General features: G+C 46.4%; 1 long non-coding RNA gene across 1 annotated transcript; it reads left to right on the forward strand.

Moving 5' to 3' along the window:
- Window positions 1-294: 294 nt before the first annotated feature.
- Window positions 295-5,350, forward strand: LOC147650066 (uncharacterized). The gene is made up of 4 exons (XR_015277597.1): window positions 295-812; window positions 922-1,042; window positions 1,700-1,871; window positions 2,491-5,350. It is a non-coding gene; the product is annotated as an uncharacterized LOC147650066 (long non-coding RNA).
- The last annotated feature ends 1,878 nt before the right edge of the window (window positions 5,351-7,228 follow it).

Genomic DNA, 7,228 nt, shown 5'->3' on the forward strand with positions numbered 1-7,228 from the left:
TCTTCCACAGCCCGGTGTCTCAGTTTACCTGCACCTATAATTTCTTTAAAATTGTTTACACTTGGGCAATAGTGAAATTTGATGTGTGTCCACCTTATGCCATGCTTTGATTCAGATTCTAGGAAGATCCCAGGGAGGGCAACTGGGTTTCTTTTAGGAGGGCACTAAAGCAGATGTGCTTCAGGAGCTCCCCTAATATACTCCAGCTGCTGACAGCTTGAAGCAAGTCCTCCACTCCCCCTAAAATCATCTTCTGCTCTGCATATCCTCCTCCTATAGCAGAGCCTGCTTCCCAGAGCAAACAGGCTCCAGCTCAGCACCAGCTCCTTCTGGAAGGAGAGTCCCCCTCAAGTGGCATCGCTCCAATCTGCTCCCACCCATTTCTGCTTCAGTTATTTTGGCTCCTTCCAAGCACCTGTTTGCACTTCACAGGGTGCTCCCTCCCTGAAATGCTCGCTGTGGGCTCCCCATGTGCTCCAGTGCTCCTGGGGCCAGGCCCAGGTGGATCATCAGTCCAGGTGGGCTAATCATGACTGCCACAATTTACAAGAAACCTGGAGCTTTCCAGCCCCTGACCCTGCCTTGCACAGAGGTTGTCTGTATTATTGCTGCTGGTGCTGTGCTGTATGCGCTGCTGAGGAGAGACAGGCCTCCAGACACCCGTATTGAATGCTCAATTCAGTTAAAATCAATGAGATAATCAGCCCACAGAGTCTGCCCAAAGGTCAGCAAGCAGTGATTTTTTCCTCCAGCAACTTTGGTCCTGAGCTCTTGTTTCAGTGTGAAGATTGCAAGCCAAAGCACTTGAGCAGGTAGGTTAGCAAGGGGTTGTGAGTGCTGGTAGCTGACAGGCTGATCTAACAAGGGCTCCTGAAACAGGCAGGTAAGTTTTGGCATCACTTTTTTCTCTAAAACGAGCAGGAGATGGTGCAGGGCGGGCTGGTGTCCTGCAAGGCAAAATGCAAAGGGCCTCGAAGAGGAACCCACCAACATGGAGAAGGAGGAGGATGGCAGGAGAAGGGGGTGCTGTGGCAAGGACCAGGTGGGGATAACCCTTTTTCTCATCCCATTCCCCAAATTTCATCCCCTATCTTGTGTCCCCTCAGTCTCACATCACCAGAGCCAAAGGCCACGGCAAGGGGAGGACCCGCCTTTGCCCCTCTCATCACTCCAGCACACGTTCTCTAGCAGCTGGACACACGACAAACTGCGGGCTGAATTTGCAGAAACACTTTGATCTTTCATTTTTAAGCTCAGTGCTTCAATCCCCCACAGAGCCAAGGTAAACGGCGGCGATGCCGCTTCGGCGGGCTCAAGGTTCCAAGTCAAACAGCAGTCGTTTAGGCACACTTCTAAAGCTCGTATCATTTGAATGTCATATGTCAAACTGATGCTACTTCCACTGAAGGCAAATAGCTGTTTATTCCCCTCACAGCTGCCCAGCAGTCTGACATTCATTACCGAAGCCTTGCAGCTGCCAGGGATTGAAGCTACCTGTAGGAGTGCGCCTATCAAAGCCTTCCACCTCTTAAGGGTTATTCCCTGTAATACCAGCTCATACATTTTAGTTCAGGCTCATTTTACATCTGCTGTAGCTCTGCAGTTGTTTTTTTTCCTATGTCTGAACAAGGTCAGGCATTGTTTTTTGCCCCTTCCCTCCCAAATTATGTCGTTAGCTCGTTTTTCATGGCTTCTCCAGGGTTCAGGCTGGTTGTCACTGTGCAGCAGCCCCTGAGGTTTCTGATGTGGATGTTCCACGGCTGTGGGCAGCAGCCAGCACACAGGACTGCTGTGCTGGTGGTCCAGTCACAGCATCTTGATGCAGCTCCAGCTCTCCTCCAGGCCAGCGCTGAGAATTCTGTTTCTAGGATGTAAGTTCATGCACGAAATATCTGATATTCTGTACTTTATTAGGCACTAAAATGTTCAGTTGGCTGCAGAGGAGTTTACAGAAGTAAAAAAAGGAAGAAAAAAAAAAAGAGGCACCAGATATGATCAGATTAGTTTGCATTTAGACAGTGCCCTGAACCTCGCAGAACAATTTACACCTGTGTGAGGAACCTGCAGAGTTCTATTGAATCAGGCCTGGGGCGTTTTACAGCCACTTTGCACGAGCATAAACGACAGCATAAGGTGCAAAGGAAACAGCCGGCCGGACAATTACAGAGCATCTTCACACGCCTTATTAATCCTCATTAGAGCCCTCTGTGCTGAGACCCGCCGTCCTTCCTTCCTTCCTTCCTTCCTTCCTTCCCCGAGCAGGACCAGCGAGGCTGCCCAGCCAATTCAGCCACCTGCCAAACTCCTGGGGTCTGACTGCTGCTATTGACGTGTCCTTGGTCCCGGGGAGCTGGATGCTCCTTACGAGAGCCTGAGATGCATTTTGTTAAATTACAGTGATGGAAATCTCGGCTTAGCAGGCTTCTGAGCAATGTCTGTTGTTATGTTCAACTCTGTGTACGTCTTACTGTCCATTTCTTCTCTTTTCAGCTTCTCTCTGTGGGTGTCTCAGGAAGGTCGGGTGATGTTCATCTGAAAGATAAAACCCATTTTCTTGCCTGTGCTGGTACACCAGCTCTGGGTGCTGTGCCTCAGGACACGAGGACACGGGGGAAAATCAAGGATTATTCAGGTGCTCTCGCAGCCAGGGGCTGGAAGCTCTGCCAGCACCTGCCTGTGTACCCAGGTTAATGACCCAAAATACAGCTGCCAGCATGGCTCTGTCTACAGGGACATTTCACGGGTGGTGGGATTCTTTGCTGGAGCTCTCACGTTTATGGCTGTTACTGAATCCCCTGGAAGGAGAGCAGCTACCCTGTGTTTCTCAGCTCTCCCAGAGCGCTCACCCTGCCTCCCACTCAGAACCCCCTGCTTAAAAGCTGCTAGACCTGAACTTTTCCCAGTGAAAATGACAAAAAAGACCTGGAGACCGCAGAGCCATGCAGGCAGGAGACAGCCTGGATAGTTAAACCAGTTGTACACAGTCGTGAGATTAGCTGTCTAATGTCCTTTCTGGGAATCTTATTAATGTTATCTTATTATTTCATAATAGATATTACCCATGTGCTAGTGCTGGCAGGCTGTAATTGGGCCTTGCCAGGGAATTACTCATATTTTTCATTCTTGAAGGAATGAAGAGCATATTCAGTTATGCTAACGACCTCATTTGTGTGGATTCCATTCACTTGTGCGTCTGGCTCGTGAAGAATTGCAGCCAGAGTGATGATTTCTCACTCCAAGTAAGCGTCGAGGTGTCTCTCAGCAGATGCTCTCCCCTCCAGATGCTGAGCTGATGCCTCTCCGTGTTTGCCTCTCCCCTGGCAGCTGCACACTTGCCCAGAGGTGGTTTTTTTCCAGCACACGTTTTGCTGATGGTGGTGTCTTTCCCTCTCGGTGTCTTGGGGTGCTGCAGGAGCTGTGGAGCTCTTTGAAATGGAGCAATGTTATCTATTGCTGCTTTATAAATCCTTTCTGCCTGTTTAGTAGCCCTTGTTTGGGCCTTGGGCCGTCGTGCCTACCCATGTTCTTTGCTGAGAGTTTTTTTAACTCTCCACAGGGTATAAATGATAGTTTCAGCTGTGGAGAACCCTCCTCCCCACACTTACAATTACTCTCTGCGTGCGCATCAAAGCACAGGCAACATACCCACGTCAGTAAAACCCTTTCTAATTCTTTTTTATCCTCCCCAGGGGAGCCCTTAGAGCCCCACAGAACCTCGAGCAGCCCTTTAATTCCTCTTGCTTTGGTCCTGCTCGGGGCCTGTTGGTGGAGCAGCTGTGAAAAACGCTGCTCCCTGATGGAGCAGAGCTGAGTGACACAGAGCTTTACCTGCCCACGGGGACCCGCAGCCTCATCAGAAATGTTCCCCTGCATTTGTTTGTAAAACGTCTTTATCCAGCCAGCAGAAATGTCCCTTGAAGTCAACTAACCAAATAAATAAATAACAGTCAAAGACAACCCAGAAAGGAGGGGGAGGAAAAAAAAGTTTCTAGAGGGAAATAAGTGATGGATTGAAAGAGATTTGAGGCTGTTGTGTTGTACAACTCCGTGCATGATGTGACAGCAGAGAGTCCTCGCTGCGCTGCTTCCTGTCTCCCACTTCGAATGAAGTCCTAAGAATGCTGATTTAAAAGGGCTGAAGAAACAAAGTGAAATAGTCTGGTGTACACTGTGCATGTTTTTTAGCCCTTCTGAACTTTTCTCGTTGTATACCTGCTGGGGGCTGTGTTAAAGCTCCTCAGGTAGGAGAGCTATGAGAAGTTTTTCAGTACTCATGCACAAATCTGAGCAAGGAGAGGAATAATTTCACTTCCCACATATAATAATGTCCAACAACAGGAACCCTGACCTGGAATTTGTCTTTGCTTTTCAAAGGCATCTCTGAGCCTTGAAATGTGGAGAATAGAGGGAAGTGTTGATTAATACCACTGTTAATGAAAATAAACACAGGCTAACATTCCAAGCAATGTGATTTCTTCTCAGAGCATCCAAGGATAGCAACAGATGCAATAAAGCAGAAATTCACTTTGGCTGCCAAGGGATAATGTTTCCTACTTTGGACACAAGCCTTGGGGGGAACACATCACCCTTAGCAGAGCAGCCCGTGACCTTGAAGATCCTGTAGGTTTGGAAAACCATCATCTCAGACCTGAGTGATCCCAAGGGAAACTTCCCAGCCCCTGTGAAGGGCCCAGTGTCATCTCCTGACCTGCCTGGGACCTGGATGATCCTCCTGTTCAATGGAAGTGTCCATTGGCTTTCTCCATCTGCCTATTTATCTCATTGATTGGACTGAAGGAATCATGGGATTGAAAGAAAATTAATAGTTCCCAGCCCAGCCAGCTCCTTATTTTGATTCATTCCATTCTTGTCACTTTGAGTGAACTAAATAATTAATTGTGTTACCAAAAATAATTAAAGCTAATATCACACCAATTACACTGGCCAATTCTTACAATAATGTTGGTAAGAACATCTAAATAACCTGATATGTAATTATAGTCTGGCTGTTCAGTGATGTGCAGGTTTGGGGCTTTCTCTCCCTCCAAATTTTGGCCAGCCACATTGATTAAATGAGAACTTTCTATAGCTAGTGTTCAAATTATCAAATACTTGCCTAAAGCAATCCCATTGATCAAGTGTATCATTTGTAATACAAATGTTTTTATTAGGAGACTTTGTTCAAGATAAATGAAGGATCAAATTAACTGGAGATTGGATTGAGTAGAAAATGCTGCAGCTGGATAATTTCAAGCACCGAGGCTGAACATTTCTTTCAAATGATGAGAAGTCATCAACTAAGTCTTAATATAAAACACACACACACAGAGGCACTGCTGTATTGATTCCTTTCATAGCTGTGGCACTTTTTATCAAAATACATTTGGGGTTTATAAAATAGGCTGCAAACCCATCATCCCTCTGCAACCAAAGCAGGCTGAGGGTTTAGTCTGGCCCGAATTAGGTGTGCTATCAAAATGCCAACATGCACCAAAACCCTCCTCCTTCTCCCTCATTTTTTTATTCCACTTCTGCTGCCTCTCTTACCACCCAATAAAACTCTGCTCTCAACCCACTCACCTCCTTTAATCCAGAGCAGGGCAATCATTTTCCTCTCTTAGGAAGGAAAACCACTAGAAGAGAGCCAGCAGGAATATTTAACTATTCCAGCAGTCGTAGCACGGCAGGGTCTGGACGTGACTGAGAGTTTATCCATGGGCAGCCAGTGGAAAATGACCATGGGAGTGAAATGCTGTAAGTTCATATATATATATATACACATTTTAACACAGCCTGAATTAGGAAAGCTATTTGGGATTACTTCTTTTTTTTCTTTTTTTTTTTTTTTTTTGCTGCCACGTAGAGCTGTAGCTGTTAAGTGGTTGCTTTCTGAAATAACTCTCTCTCCTCTACATCCCAGAGGGATGTGTAAAGTGTTTGCTGATACAGGAATTACAGATGTTGGAGGAGCTGCTATAAACCCTCCCAAGATTTACATCTCCTCCGTGAGGTTTCTCCACGGGCTGACTTCACAGGGAGAGGTTTAACAGGCGCTCAGGATCCTTTTGAATGTGTCTCCAGAGGCGTTGGCAATAATCGGAGGAAATCCCTTGAAGCCCATCAGATAAAGCACACAGAGTTAGGAAGGGAGCAGGGAGGTCACTTAGTCCCTATGGAAAATACTATTTTTGGCTTATTCAGGGACACGAAGCCAAGTTTTCAACTCATGCTGAGTGCTGGCTTCACGAGCACCTCCAGATGCTTGCAGCCACATCCCAGCTCCACTTTGTTCTGGCTTAGAGCTCAAAAATAAATGTATATCTCCTAAAACTGCCAGGTTTCTCTTGAATTTGGGGTAGAGAGGAAAAATTCAGCTCTTATACCTGGATCTGGCCACTCCTAATGCCCATTCCCAGTGCTCCATTGATATGTGAGGCTGGTGACCACACAGCTTTTAGGGAGAATTATTACTTTATTCATTACTTCAGTGAAAGAAGTAATGGGCCCAGGTGGAATTACAGGTGGTAATGAAAACCAGAGACTTGTTTTTCTCCAATACTGTTTGTGGCCACTTCAAATACATATATATATTTATTTATGTGTGTATGCAAGTGCCATAGGTATGTGCCGTGTATTTATGGCAGCTATACAAAGAATTACATCTATATATGTTAGTTATGTTACATCTATGGTTTGGAGCTGCAGGCTCTGGGCTGTGAGGCCTTGTATTTTGCTTTTATGCTCTGGCAATAATAGCTTTTGGCTATTATTTTGGCTGTGGCCAATAACAGCTTATTGCCCACATCGTAAGATTTAAAGCCTGTGACCGTTACGTTTGCTGAAGGAGACTTAAACTTCCCTTTGGAAAACTCCAGTGTATTTGAGCAAGGTGTATTTTCTCCAGGAGAGCTGCAGCTCTGGCAATAAAAGCAAGCAAACAATCACATTTATGACTTGTATTTAAAGAGGTGGGGAGTGAGAGCAGATTAACCCTTGGGTGCTGGAGCCAAGGCTGCAGCACCAGGACATCACTGCCCTCTCCCAGGAAAGGGAGGGGTGAAAGCCTGGGTGGATAATGGGTAACCTTGTGCAAATCAAGCAATTCCATTTCTGTAGGGGAGCTGGGGACTGAAAACCCCACTAATGCTGATTAATCCCCCTCCCTTTCTCTGTCTCCTAATTTTTCCCTGCTCAAAGCTCTTCCTTCCATTCAGCTGATGTCTGCTCT

Source organism: Cyanistes caeruleus, chromosome 17 (assembly GCF_971803275.1).
Source record: "Cyanistes caeruleus chromosome 17, bCyaCae1.hap1.1, whole genome shotgun sequence".
In the NCBI taxonomy this organism is placed as follows: domain Eukaryota; kingdom Metazoa; phylum Chordata; class Aves; order Passeriformes; family Paridae; genus Cyanistes; species Cyanistes caeruleus.